This window comes from Candoia aspera, chromosome 2 (genome assembly GCF_035149785.1).
Source record: "Candoia aspera isolate rCanAsp1 chromosome 2, rCanAsp1.hap2, whole genome shotgun sequence".
NCBI classification, from domain to species: Eukaryota; Metazoa; Chordata; class Lepidosauria; order Squamata; family Boidae; genus Candoia; species Candoia aspera.
Window position 1 is genome coordinate 163,816,850 of NC_086154.1, and position 14,327 is coordinate 163,831,176.

General features: G+C 47.1%; 1 protein-coding gene across 1 annotated transcript in view; it reads left to right on the forward strand.

Annotated features, from left to right (window-relative positions):
* Window positions 1–1,407: 1,407 nt before the first annotated feature.
* Window positions 1,408–14,327, forward strand: part of NOP2 (NOP2 nucleolar protein) — a 102,473-nt gene continuing 89,553 nt past the window's right edge. Inside the window, exon 1 of the mRNA XM_063294693.1 lies at window positions 1,408–1,411. The gene's annotated coding sequence lies outside the window, so the exon portion shown is untranslated. The remainder of the gene's footprint in view (window positions 1,412–14,327) is intronic.

Sequence of the window (14,327 nt, forward strand, 5' to 3'; positions counted from 1 at the left end):
ATTCTTTTTTCCTGGTATGAACTTCAGCTGGAAGTTGAACCGGCCGAAGAACTGAGCCCAGCGTATCTGTTTGGGGCTGAGGTGCCGGGGCATACGGAGCGCCTCAAGGTTGCGGTGGTCTGTCCAGACCTCAAATGGGCAAGTCGTCCCTTCCAAAAGGTGACGCCAAGCCTCCAGTGCTGCTTTAACCGCAAATGCTTCCTTTTTCCACACGTGCCAGTGCCTCTCTGTCTCTGAGAATTTCCTCGAGAGATAGGCGCATGGCTTCAGGATTCTAGCGGCATCCTTTTGCAGCAGGATGGCGCCTATTGAGAAGTCAGAGGCGTCCACCTGCACCACAAAAGGCCGTTCGGGGTCCGGGTGAGCTAGAATTGGCTCCGCTGTGCACAGCGCTTTTAGCCTGTCAAACGCGGTTTGACAGGCAGGAGTCCAATTAAGTACAGCCCCTGGGTTTTTGACCTTGCGCGTCTCCCCAACGCCTTTGGTCTTGAGCAAATTGGTTAAGGGCAGGGCAATTTCCGCGAACCCCCTCGTGAAGGACCTATAGAAGTTCGCGAACCCAAGGAAGCTTTGAAGCTGGCGCCTGGTGCGTGGGTGTTCCCAGCTCAAAACTGCCTGAACCTTCGCGGGGTCCATCTCTACGCCTTTGTCAGAGATTCTGTACCCTAAGTAGTCCAAGCGCGACTTGTGGAATTCGCACTTGGACAGCTTAGCGTAGAGTTTGGCTTTCCGGAGCTTGGTGAGAACTTGCCTCACTAACCTCTCATGTTCCCTCTGCGTCCTCGTGTAGATGAGGACATCATCCAGGTAAACCAGTACGCCCTTGAATAGATGTTCATGCAGTACCTCGTTGATGAGTTGCATGAAGACCCCCGGGGCCCCCACAAGACCGAATGGCAGTACCTTGTATTGGAAGGAGCCCAAGGGGCAGTTGAATGCCGTTTTCCACTCGTCCCCCTCCCTGATGCGGATTCTGTAATACGCCTCGCGGAGGTCGAGTTTGGAAAACACCCTTCCCTTTGACAAGTGTGCCAGCATGTCCTTTACGAGGGGTAGGGGGTATTTGTTGGATAGGGAAGCGGAATTTAATCCGCGGTAATCGGTGCATAGTCTCAGGGTGCCGTCCTTCTTTTCACGAAATAGGACGGGTGCTCCAACCGGCGAGTTCACCGGTTCTATGAAGCCCCTGGAGAGGTTTTTGTCCAAGAATTCCCGCAGCGCCGCTAATTCTCTCTGGGTCATGGGGTAGATCTTGGGCTTGGGTAATGGGATGTCTGGGAGCAGTTCAATTGTGCAGTCCGTCTTGCGGTGGGGGGGTAATTGGTCTGCCTCCTCTTCTCCGAAGACATCTGCAAAGTCCATGTATTGCTCCGGCAGTCCTTCTGGGGGGGGTCGTGGGTTTGGTCGACGACCTCTGCCCTCCCCACCATCAGAGCAGATGGTTTGTCCGGTGTCAGTGCCTGGTAGACCCCATCTTTGAACCTGATGGAGCGTGTCCTCCAATCTATGTGTGGGTTGTGGCGTGCTAGCCAGGGGATCCCCAGCACTACTATGGGTTTCCCCACCTGGGTTACCACAAAGTCTATGGATTCCTTGTGGGTGCCCATTGTCAGGGTGACCTTTCCGGTCCTCTGGGTGGCCGGTCCCCCTGCCACTGTAGAGCCGTCGAGTTGTTGGAACGCCAGTGGTTTAGGGAGGGGGGAGCAGGGCAGTTTTAATGTGGCGACAATGTCTGGGTGGATCAGATTTCTGAAGCATCCAGAGTCCACCAGAGCCTCAACCGCGATGGCTCTAGGGCCGTACGAGAGTTCAATTGTCCCTGCCAGGATGGAGCAATCGTCACTCACCCTGGGGTTGCTGCACCCCTTCTTCACCACCTGCCCAGCAGTGCTGCTTAGAGCAGGTGGGGAGCGTTTTCCGCCGGCTGTTCTTGGGCGTCAATCGCGTCCCCTGCGAGGTAGGCATCCGCATCCTCGTCCGGGGTTGCTAGCGCTCCTGTCAGACGTCTGGGGGGGTTGGATGGCTTGTGCGGCATCTTCGCTGTTGGTCTGGGCGGGCGATCCGTTGTCCTGTTCTTGAAACAGTCCGCCGCTCGGTGGCCCGTCTTCCCACACCTGGTACATTGCCTGCGAGCAAGCCTCTGTTGTTGGTCTGCGTGCCAGGTTGGGCCCGACTGTGGGACTGGTCCTCTTGTGCTGGGAGGGACTTTGTCATCTGCAGTTGCGAGCAGGAACGTGCGCTGAGCGTGCTCCGCTTTTCCGGCTAGGCAGATCCACCCATGAAGGGAGGCTGGGTCGTCTCTGTAGAGTGCCCATTGTAGTACCTCCCGGCTGAGGCCATGCTTGAACATGTCGATCAGGGTGGCCTCAGACCATTCCGTGATTTTCCCTGCAAGGACCTTGAACTCGAGGGCATAGTCAGCCACCGTTTTTCTTCCCTGGCGAAGCGCTTGAAGTGTGCACTTGGCCCTTTCTTTCGCCAGGGGGTCCTCAAAGTAATGCTTCAGCTCGGCTAGGAAGTCGTGGAAATTGGCCAAGGCTGGGGCTCCGGACTCGGACATCTGCACGTACCAGTTCGCAGCCCTGCCTTGGAGCTTGGTGGCCACTGCCGAGATTTTGGCTGCTTCTGTGCTGAAGTAATGGCCATATTGGGCCATGTAGTCCCTCACATTCGTGAGAAGGAAGGACAGTTTCATAGGGTCCCCGTCAAATTGTACGGGGAAGTCTTTGGCGAACCCCCCAATTTGCGGGACCCTTACCTGTGGGTGGTGAGGGATGGCTCCCACTGGCCTGGGGCCACGAAGCCCTGCGACAGAGTCTCATGCTTGGCCCCTTCTGCTCGGGGTTGTTGGGGTGGGTAGGGTGCCCCGATCCCCTCTTGCCCCCTGTGCCGCCTCAGTTTTGGAGCGCTCGCCTACGATCGTTGCCAGGGACTGGAGCATGCGTTCCAGGTCTCGTACCTTGGCTTCCAGGGCCGTGACCTTCTCTGGCGTGCCCTGGTCTGTCGATGTCGGGGACTGGAGCAGGTGTTCCAGGTCTCGTACCCTGGCTTCCAGGGCCGTGACCCTGTCTGGCGTGCCCTGGTCGTCCGACGTCGGTTCTGCCAGATGCTGTTCGGTCTGTAGTCTTGCACCTTCCTGCTCAGGCGTTTGGGGGTAGCGGAGCCTCCAGGTGGAGTAGGGTGTTCCTGTCCAGGATCCTGCTCCGCCGGTCCATGTGAGGAGTTGTTGGTCCCCGACTTCATCTTCTGTCGGGGCTCTCCCGTCTGGGTTGGAGCTCCAGGTCTGGAACTGGGGTGTGGTGTGGGCAGGGAGGGTGTCCGTGTCCCATTTCGGGTGCGCTGCCTCCAGCAGCTGTCGGGTCGCCTCTGCCTCTTGCGGGCTGTCCTTCACACCTCTGGTGCGAAGTGCTGGCTCCATTGTTGTCCCTGGTTCCGTTTTCGCCAGTTGATCTCTCCCGTGGAAAATTTTCGTCCGGTGGAGCTTGGCGACTTTGGTTTGGTGACTCTCAGCTTTATGTCAGGCTCTGCCTGCTACCCAGTTAAAACACAGACGCTAGCGTAGGCTTAGGTTCTGGTTTTATTTGAGTAACAGTATGTGTGCCCTTTAAGAAAGCTGAGAGTGAGTGGAACGCGCCAGAACGGGATTTAAATAGCCCGCGCCAGTCAGCGCTCCACCCGTTCTTACTCTGGGTGCACCCCTGAGCCCCGTCAGTTCCGTCTTCGGTAGGTGAGGGGTCGTGGAGCCCCTCCTGTGCTCCGGGCGTTTCCTTGATTGCTTCCCTGGCCGGTGATGGTTCATTGCCGGGCGATCAGGTTCGTAATCTCTTTGACAGCTCGGGCGCGCCTCTGGTCTGGTCTTGTCAATTGCTTTCTTTGCAACATTGTATCTTTCTCTTCCGTGCCTCTGGCTAGAGTTGATACTTTGTTGCCAGCACCTGTTGCTCTCTTTTGTTACCTAGTTGCCTTTTCCCTTAATCCGCCCGGGACCCATTTCCCTGCATTGTCATGCGAGCCGTTGCGATGTCCCAAGCATCGCAACGGTGATCATGACACCGGTCCAGAAGGATACCATGATCGATGGTATCGAAGGCCGCTGAGAGGTCAAGAAGAGCAAGGATGGTTGCACTGCCCCCATCCTGCTCCCGCCAGAGGTCATCTAAGAGTGTGATCAATGCCGTCTCAGTCCCGTAACCCGGCCTGAACCCTGACTGAAAAGGGTCCAGATAATTCACTTCATCCAGGGTCCTCTGCAGCTGCCATGCGGCCACTCTGTCTACAACCTTCCCCTAAAAGGGGAGGTTGGAGACTGGACGAAAACTGTCCAGGCTGGTTGGGTCAAGTGATGGCCCCTTGAGGAGAGGACGCACCACCACCTCCTTAAGAGCCGGCGGGAGCACCCCCTCTCTCAAGGAGGAATTAACCACCACCCAGACCCAATCAGATGCCTCCTCCCGGGCATCCTTGACCAACCAGGAAGGGCACGGATCTAATACAGAAGTGGCTAAACTAGTAGCTGCGAGGGCCCTGTCCACTTCCTCAGGTGCAGCCAGATCAAACTCCCCCCAGATAACCATGCCAGACTTTGCCCCCGTATCCTCCACTGGCCCTGCCTTTCCCATTAGGTCGGTTGAGTAGCTTTAGTCTGGCAAGATTCTGTCTATATGGTGAAAACAATGAAGAACTAGAGTTGGAGATATCAGCTTAGCATGGTTCTTGGCCTGGTTCCTAACACAAATAGCTCAAAGTGGTTTTCTGCATGCAGACGTTACAAGGAGTAAATTCCCATTCAAACATGTACAGGCCATGGGCTCACACATGACACCACCAAACAGAAGGAAAGAGGACGAACACAAAATGTAACATCTTTCACAGCTTCACCCTGGATGCACTGGGTAAGATTATGCATATATTGGTGTGGGATTAGGCTTAGAATGTAAAAATTGGTAGGTAGTATCAAAGCTTGCTAATTGCAATATTGTGCATTATTTCCTTATTTTACTTTCTTAAGGTACTTATCTTTTTTATTAAGTTTTCACTAGAAAAGAAGTAAAATTCTTTTTCTCTGTTTCATAAATCAGAGTTTCAGACTCCTGAAAGCATGAAAACACTGAACTGATAAATCAAAGCTTGATTACGGTCATAGACCAGCATTTATCATAAAGATGAGGGTTCGTTATACAAAAAAGAAAAGGATTTGTCCTATTTATGGTAACTGTGTATTACATGGAAGTCAATAACTGGACATTGGAAATGGATTCTCCATGCGTTTGTTATTGCTAAGAGACTAATCCTTCAACACTGGAAAGATGTTACTTGAAAGTTTTTAACGAGTTGCTTACAGATGTAGATTATGTATGGACAACTACAACGAAATATGGAAATCCTATATTAAAATTGTGTAAAATTTCATATCACACATGAGAGCCAGTCTGATGTCGTGGTTAAGGCACCAGGCTAGAAACGTGAGTTCTAGTCCCACCTTAGGCACAAAGCCATATAATATGTATTGCTGTCTTCCTTTTTTGTTTTTCTCTTCGTTCTGTTTTGTTAAAGTTATTAAAAAAAGAACCCACCTTTCCTTGTTCCTAAAAAAAAGCAGATCAAGTCTTCCATATTAGATGTGCTTTTGTTCATCAATACTCACCCACCTACATTAATGTTATATGATTCCTACCACCCAAAGAGCTTAACTGACTTTACTCCTTATATCTAAGAATATAGTGCTGAATATAAAACATATTCATGGATTTCTACGGTACAATATCGGTTAGGAAGTGTGCAAGTGTTCTAGTGAGATATGGTGTGTCTTAAAATTTCAGCCCCATCTTAAGAACAACAGGTGAGAAGTCTCCAACCTCAGGACCCTGGGAATCGCTCAGCTCCTGTCCACTTGTGGTTCTACCAATACAACATCTGTTTCCTTGGCTAGCTGCCCTTTCTTCCCAGATCTCTTACTACTATCAGGAAAATGATAAGATGATTAAACACCACCTATCAAAGTTTCAGCTGCTTAAGCCCACAGTGGCTTGCCCATCCACATGGCAAGGGCAGACCAGTTGCACGTGAAAGCTTGTACCAAAAATTCTTCCAGGCAGGTCTCTGATGCAGATACCTGGCTGGCCACCACATTACCTAGGCCATGAATATAGTAAGACTGGAAATGGGAACTCTTTGGCACCAGAAACATTTGGGATTATCCCATGTTTCAAAAGTACCTGTGGTATCACCTTCAAACAGCATTGGCCCAACCTCTTAGAAATCGAGGAAGAAATTACTTAACAGTCCCAGAGGTTATGGGGGCTGAAGCTGGAAGGCATTGCAGTTTCCGTGGCAGCACTTTTGCTCTGGGATACCTTCCTGATGGAGATCAGGCTGGCCTTTTGCTTGCTGGATTTCTAGAAACATAAAAACCGAATTATTTTAGAGGAATTTTTCTTAAATTGATGCTTGATGCCTTCTTGTTTTTGCTTCTGTTCGTGTTTTTTTTTTCTTTTATATCTTGGGGTTTTTATGTTGTTGTTGGGATTTGGATTGTTTTAACCTGACAATGAGTGTTTTAATTCTTGTTTATATATACTATAAGCTGCTGAGAGTGGCTTTGATTGTGGCAGGGCAGACATATGTTGAATGAATGAATGAATGAATGAATGAATGAATGAATGAATGAATGAATGAATGAATGAAATGGACTTCAGTGGCACCTTTGATTTTTCCTTTACGATGTTTCCCATGTTGTGAAATGCATCACTTTCCAGCAGTGGAAACCTTGCAGGATTTTGACACACCAGAGCAGTGTTTCTCAGATGTGTAGACTTCAACTGTCAGAATTCCCCAGCCGGCATGCTGCCTAAGGGATTCTGAGAGTTGAAGTCCACACATCTTCAAGTTGCCAATGTTGAGAAACACTGCTCTAAAAACACTTGCATCCCACCTTCATGAGAGCCAGAGAAATTAGAAATTTGAGCAGAACAAAGAGAATAAAAATATAGTGTTGCAGAAGCTGCAGGATATTGCCTACAAAAGCATAAAGTAATACAAAGGGAGAAAGATGTAGTACCTCATTGTGTTTGTGAATGCATATATAATTGAAAAGTTTCAGTAGAAGTTCTAATTAAAAGACACTGATAAAGTTTGTCAGCACAGACAACATCATAGAACCCTACCTTGATTTAGTACTCAGCAAAGAGATACTTGTCTGCTGACTGCGATATTGCCATGCTAGTCTGTTGCAGCAAAACCAATCAAAGGTCCACTGGCACTTTAGGTGCTGAATTACAAAAAAAAGGAAGATGTTAAAATCCATAGGCATTTGTGAGGGGCGGGGAGGGGGAATGATGACATACAGTATCTGTCATGACATCATCATGCTATTGAAGCAATTTATGTTCTTGCATCAGGTCATGATGGAACTGATGCAAGTTATGTAGTTGCATCATTTGCACCACGACATATTTCATTTTGATACTGTGGTTTGTAATGGACGCCACTTGTCAGAGGTACAGTGGCTGGCTCACTCCTGATCTGACTGGAGTTTATATTCATTTGTGGTTTGCATAGTGCCATAATATACCTACTACCATGTCTTCTGTGAAGCCAATTCAGTGGCCTGCTAGAACCACTGAAATGGAGCAGAGCTTATAACACAGCTGAGAAGCTGGCACAGAGAAAGAAAAGTATCTTAGATAGCTTCAGTGAGCATGCCAGAGAAACACAGGTTATTGCTCTTACACATTCAGCCCTCCCAAGCATAAAGAATCACATGCTCAGACGTATTAGGTTAAGAAATAAAAAGAAGCTTACTGACTTTATTCTTTGTTGCTTCTGTTACATCCATCTTGGTGGAAAAAGATGAAGTTCCTTTGCTCTTCTTTTCTTTCTAATTACGTAGTTTGCCCTAAACTCTCAGCCCTACAGCTGCCAAGGTGTGTGAAAGAAAGGGGCAGAATCCCTCATCAAGGCCCAAGCACCTGGCCCTGATGAAGAGAGCAGCATCCATGCTGTCTTTCCCGGGGTGGAGAAGAGGGAAAGAGAGAAACAGGAAGTGGGAGTGGCAACAAACAGCTTCCTCAGAGTTGCATTTTGGGCAACTTAATTTACATGTTAATGAGGCATGCTGGATTTGCCAAAACTTCCAAGACTCTGGAACTATGGAATGAATAGACAAGGAACCTTCCCCATGTTGCCTCTTCTTTGAACCAATATAAGGAAACTAGAGGATTAGGTCAATCTGGCTTTTCTCTATCAGCCACTGAAAGCCACTTCTTTAAAGAAAGTGCTAGATTTGGACTCTTGCAAGTACTCTTCAAAGAAACAAGGCAGAACTTTACCTGATTTTTTTTAGAAAACCTTGCTATAATCCATTACAGTTGTATGGAATGTGTCAAAATGTATGTGCACATGTACATGTGCATGCACGCTGACATACTTCTTATGCCCAAGACTTCCAACACATTTGGCTGCTTGAGATAAAGGACAGGGTAATTCCAGATAAATCTATGAGTAAAAGAGTATTCCAGATGAGAAGCCAACTATTGGCAAGAGGCAAGTGCTCTCCACACTGAGAGCAGAGGGTGACTTAAGGGACACCAGGTCAGGCGTGCAGTAACAGCTCTCTTCCCCAACACTTCATTGCCACTTGTATGCTACTCCAGCTGGTGTGGTGCCTATTCATTGCTCACTCAAATAAACGATGCCATGCAGTTCAGCAACACTGCTGTGGGTTACTTAAGTGGGGCAAGCCCATACATGTGCAATGCCTGACTAGCTTCCTCTTTGCCTGCTTTACTGGTCTGGACCAGCATTCCCCACCTTACTTTCTCCAGACATTTGAATTATTATTTCTAACATTCCTCAGAAGCCAAGTTGGCTGGGCTGATGAGAGCAACAGTCTAGAATAATATGGAAGTCTTTAGATCGGGCAAGGCTGCAATTGCCATTAGCACAATTCTCTTTAAAAAGAGGAAGTTGAACAGCTCTCTAGCCTTAACAACAACATACCATGAGGGATATATAATACAACAGTGGGGGTGGGGACAGATCAAATAGTATTCCAAACATGGGATTCACATGGCATCCTTTTGTCCTGGTGACATTATATTTGACCCAACCTTCATCAGTTTTTGTACTTGGATCTATGAAATGGCATCACATTTTTAAGTATGGGACGTTAAAAAAAAAAAACAATTGGACATATCCTATTTTTTTGAGGGTTGGAAGCAGTTGTTCTTGCCCCACTTGAGTACAATGCTATCTTGTGTTTTGGACATAATCTTATGTTTTGCAAACATGCTTTTAATTGCTTCTTTGTGTGAAGGAATCCTGGGAAAATGCTCTGGTAGTAAATAGAATTATTTCTGAACTGTTCCCATTTATTTCCATGAGGGTTTTGTAGAAGGACATACCAGTTTACTCAGGGCTGCAACTAGGGTCCATGTCACCCAGGGCAAACATGGATTCCATGCCCATTTTGGCGCCTCCCCCCCCAGCGCAGCACCCTGGGCACATGGCCCGCTTGCCCCCCCCCCCCCAGTTGCGGTCCTGAGTTTACTACGCTGAGGCCTCAGGCACTTTATTCTTTCTTCACAGAGAAGCACAGTTTCAAAATGTGTGACGCGCCTTCTTGCAACACAGGACTGACCTGACTCTAGAGACCTGGTACCTTTCAGCTGCTTCTCCCCACCCTATTTACCTGATGCTCCATTCTCTGTCATCATATCTGCCTTTGTTTCAAGAGACTGTACTTATGTAGGACAGTCCCAATGATTGCGTTCATTGTCAGATTTTTCAGCTTCCCAGTTTTCCCCCTTCCCTATAATTTTTATTATAAGTTAAATATCAGTCCAGGAAAAGTGTGCATGGCTATTGAGGCATCATGTGCTGTACGCCTTTCCAGCTGGATGTTGAATAATGTATCATGGTCCTTTAAAACTTCTGAATACGTGCAGTATCCTAGAAGAAGTGGATTATCTCTAAACTTTTTTTAGCTTGGGTTCGGGCCTGAGTGTGGGACTAAGACGGCACTGGTCTCTCTCCTGAATGACCTGTGTAGTGCATCTCTGCTTGTCCTTTTAGACCTCTTAGTAGTTTTTGATACTCTTCCCCTGATATCTTACCGGACCACCTATGGAGGTTAGGGATTGGGGCACTGTTCTGCATGGGTTCCACTCCTGTGGATGGCTTCAGTCTGTTGTAAAGGGGGAGGTGAGGTTGGCCTGTTGTTGTGTTAGTCCGCACCCATCTGCTTCTTAACTTCTATATGAAACTGCTGGGGGAGATCATCTGACAATTTGGGTGAAGAATAATCAATCTGTTAGACATTGCTATCCTGGGCAGTGGGGGAGATGCTACCAAAGTTCTGTCCAGGGGTCTGCAGCCCTGAGGGTCTGGATAGGAGAGGACAGGTTCAACCTGAACCTCGGGCTTTTGCCCAGCTTCAGCTGGTGCAACAAGCACACCCTTAAGCTGGTGCAGGAGGACCTAGCGACAGTAACTCATGCTCTCATCACCAGCCAAATAGACTACTGCAATGTGCTTTACATGGGGCTTCCTTAAAGACTACCCAGAAATTACAATGATTAGCCCAGAATGTTGTGGTCTGTCTTTTAACTAGCTTCTGATGTTGGGAGCATATCACATCTGTATGGCAAGCCTTACACTGGTTACAGGTTGGCTCGAAATGCAATTTAAAGAGTTGCTGTTACCCTACAAAGCCTTCCATGACTTGGCACCTGGGCACCCATGGGACTGGTGCCTCCAACTGGTTAGAGCAAGTAGGGAGGGACTCCTCGTTTCACATTTCTGGGATGTCAGGGGAGCTGAAGCTAGAAGGCACTGCCTCTCCATACAGCACCAACACTATAGAATGAGCTCCCCACAGAGAACCTACCAGCCCCTCCCTGGTAGCTTTTAGTTATTAAAAATAGAGGTTTTTCGAAGAGTCTTTCAGTAGCATCACCTGCACCTTTGGTTGTTCTTATTATTTTTCTCTCCGGCTTTGGTTTTGTTTTTGCAATTTGGATTGTACGTTGCTTTAATTTGGTGGTGGTTTCTATTGTGACATTGAACCTGAGTCACAAGATTGCAGCAGGATAGTAATTAATTAATTAATTAATTAATTAGGATTGTTGTTTGTCAGACAATCTGTCTGAGAGGACAAGTGCAATTTATGGGGAGAAAAGGAAAGGGACAAGGAAATTACTCTGATCCATGGAATGTCAGAGGATATCTTTCCATAGAATATTGTAGCTGATCATTATTATTTACAAATATTATAAACAGCTTGTCTCAGAAACTTGTTTGGATCTGCAGCTCCCAGAACAACTGACACACCCCTAGAGTCTGGTTTTACCTGCTGCCAGATCAGAGAAGGGCTTCAGGAAGCTTCAGCATTCCCGTTCCTTTCCTGAAGGAGTTAAGACCGGGCCATGCAGCTCCCAGTCCCATGCCTTCCCACAACAGCACAACTTTACTACTTAACCGCTCCAGGAATCTAAGAGGTAGGACAATCTGAGCATGGAATTCAGAGCCCAATTGAACTTAAGCCTAGAACTCAAGCCTAGAACTCAACAAAATGTATCACTTGCCATTAGCTTTCAGCTTTTCAGATTCAGACCAAGTCAAAGCCACTGAGGGACTTGTGCCAATTGTTGATTGAAGCCAGTTAATTCAGCACCTTTTTGTATCCAGAAACCAGAAACCAGGATGTTTTGTTGTTGCAATTTCTTTTCACACTTTCTTTTGGCAGATGTTCAGTGGGAACGCAAGAGCTGTACTGTCTTTGGTGAGTGATATAACTGGGGGGTAAAAGTTGGAACCAAGAAACAGGACACCCCAGGTTCAAATCTTGCCACAGATTAGCCATTTGCCCTGTGGTGGGAGGGGCGAGACATGTTCTCCCACCCAGCAAGAATTCGGATTCATTTCATCCTATTATTTGTAGATTGGATTTTTTTGACATTGGCCTTAAAAATAAAAATAAATAGATGGTAAAGAGAGCTTATATTCTCCACTTCTGAGTTTCCCAAAGGCATCTCAGAAATCTATCACCAGAACTGCCTTCTTGTGAACTCCATGGAAAGTGATTAGTTTTGGCAGTGTGTGCCCTTCAAAGCTTTCATGGGACAGTATTCTTGCAAAGGAAGTGCAGGGTAGAAGAACAATTATCCTGAAAAACAAGGTATCACAGAACCACACTGGCTCAGGAAAGAACGTGCTAAAATGAAATTGGATGTGGTCACTGGTTGAGATATCTTTGTATCATTTCAAGTTGTAGATGTGGCAGTGAGATACAAATAGAGAGGGAGAGAGAGATTGAGGGAGAGAGAGAGAGAGAGATCTTCTAAAGTGTCAATAGAACACATATCCCCAAGAAGATAGTGTCAGTAGAACAAGAAACACACACAGAGAGAAAGACAAATAAGAAAAAAGAAGGTCCAGCAGATAGAGACTTACAAAGGGGAAGCCAAGGGAGATGGTGGGGGAGACCTGCATGCCAGCACCAGTAAATTAGGTTTTGTGAAATCCTAATTGACTCTTCATGGGGTTCTGATGGCAACTTTCAGTAGGACAAATTGGTAAAATGGACTGCGCCCTATCAGATTTCAAGTATAGAGGTTACGTTTCAGCTGTATTACAAAAGGGAAAGGAAGAGATATGCTTGATCTTCAGCTTGCACGCTTTGGCTGGTGCTCCAGTTATGGCTTTGCCTGGGTTAGGAGGCTTTGGCAAACAGTAACTCATGTCCTTATTACTGTGTAGCTATATCATTGCAATGTAGGGCTGCTTTTGAAGGCAACCTGGAAGCTACCACTGGCTCTGATAGCAATGGCCAGGTGCTAGCAAGTAGAACCTCATAACACAGAAGGATTCCAAAGTTACAGGGTCTGCACTGGTTGCCAGGCCCAACTCAAAGTGTTAGTTATCACCTCTAAATCCCTGCATGCCACAGCCCTGGGTTACATTAGGGTCTGCCTTATCTAGAATGAATCTGTCCTGTCAGGTCATCACAAGAGATCTGTTCAAGGTCTCAGCCTATGAGGAGTAAGAGGTCCGTGGGCTGGAAGGCAGGCCTTCTCATTAGTGGCCCCAACGTATTGGAGCATAGTGCTCCCCTAGCCCCTCCTTTCTGATTTTTAGGAGAGCTTTCAAAAGCTTTCTTTGTAAACAGATCTTGGAAGCCTGACACCTAGCTGTTGTGGCTGGGCTGCCATCTTTTACAGTATATATTGTGTTAATGGGCTGGTTTATTCATAGAGTGGGAGATGTTGCCAGGGATCTTGTTAGCGTAGTACTGTCTGCCTGGGGCAATATATACTTTCCATTAAATAATAATAGTAATAGAAGTAATAATAACGATAATAACCACCTGCTTGCCAGGGGAGCTTCTGCAGGTTTCTCCCATATTTATTTATTACAAGAGCTTTTATGCTGCTTCCGTTGCCAGAATCTAAGGAATAACATATATATGTTTTCCTCCCTATCTATCATCTGTCTATCTATCATCCATCTATCCAGTAATCAACATGATTATCCAAATTGTCAGTTATCAGAAATAAAGATATAACCAGCAATTTTAACATTAGAATCATAAAACCCTAATATTTGCATCCCATGGTCTTCTAAGCATTTGTCATGAGGCTGTGCAAGGGGCTTCACTTCTGAGCAAATCACTTTTCTGGAATCACTCTTCTCCTTGAAGCTGCAAAGCAGCTGCTTGAATATATCGTGCAGCTGCTTCATGGCCTCTCAGGGTCGCAAAGCAGAGACAGCCTTTTTGGTGGCTGTGGTTGTTTTGTGGTGTCAAGAAGCAGATCTAGAGCAGCAGCAGCTCTTCGAATGATTTGCCTAGCTCTGTCTCTATACTCTGGGGGTTGGGAGGGCTGGTGCAGTTCCCTCTTCTCTCGTGGACCAGATGCTTTCCCAGACTCTGCTGTGTCTCAGCCTTTGCCCCTGGATGTCTGCATCTGCCCCCTCACCTGCAAACATGCCATCTCCAAGAGCATTTGTTGCTGACACAGCTTGTAGAGCCTGGGCTTCCTCTTTTGTTTTTCAGCCCCAAGTCCCCAAACTCATTTGATGAGTGTGTTTAAATATCTGGGAAGCCGGATACCAATAGGCATGTAATGGCTGTCTGGATTGTGGCTGGAGGGAAGAGCAGAAGCACACATGGTTGTTTAGAGCAGGAAGATGATGTAACCACTGCAGAGAAAAATGGGTACTATTGAAACACTATTTTAAGACTGGAGCTCAGCCTTGCTAAGCCATCATTACAACAGTCAAATTAAGCGGTAATTTTTCTTAAGTCCTACCTCTAGGACTCAGAACTGAAT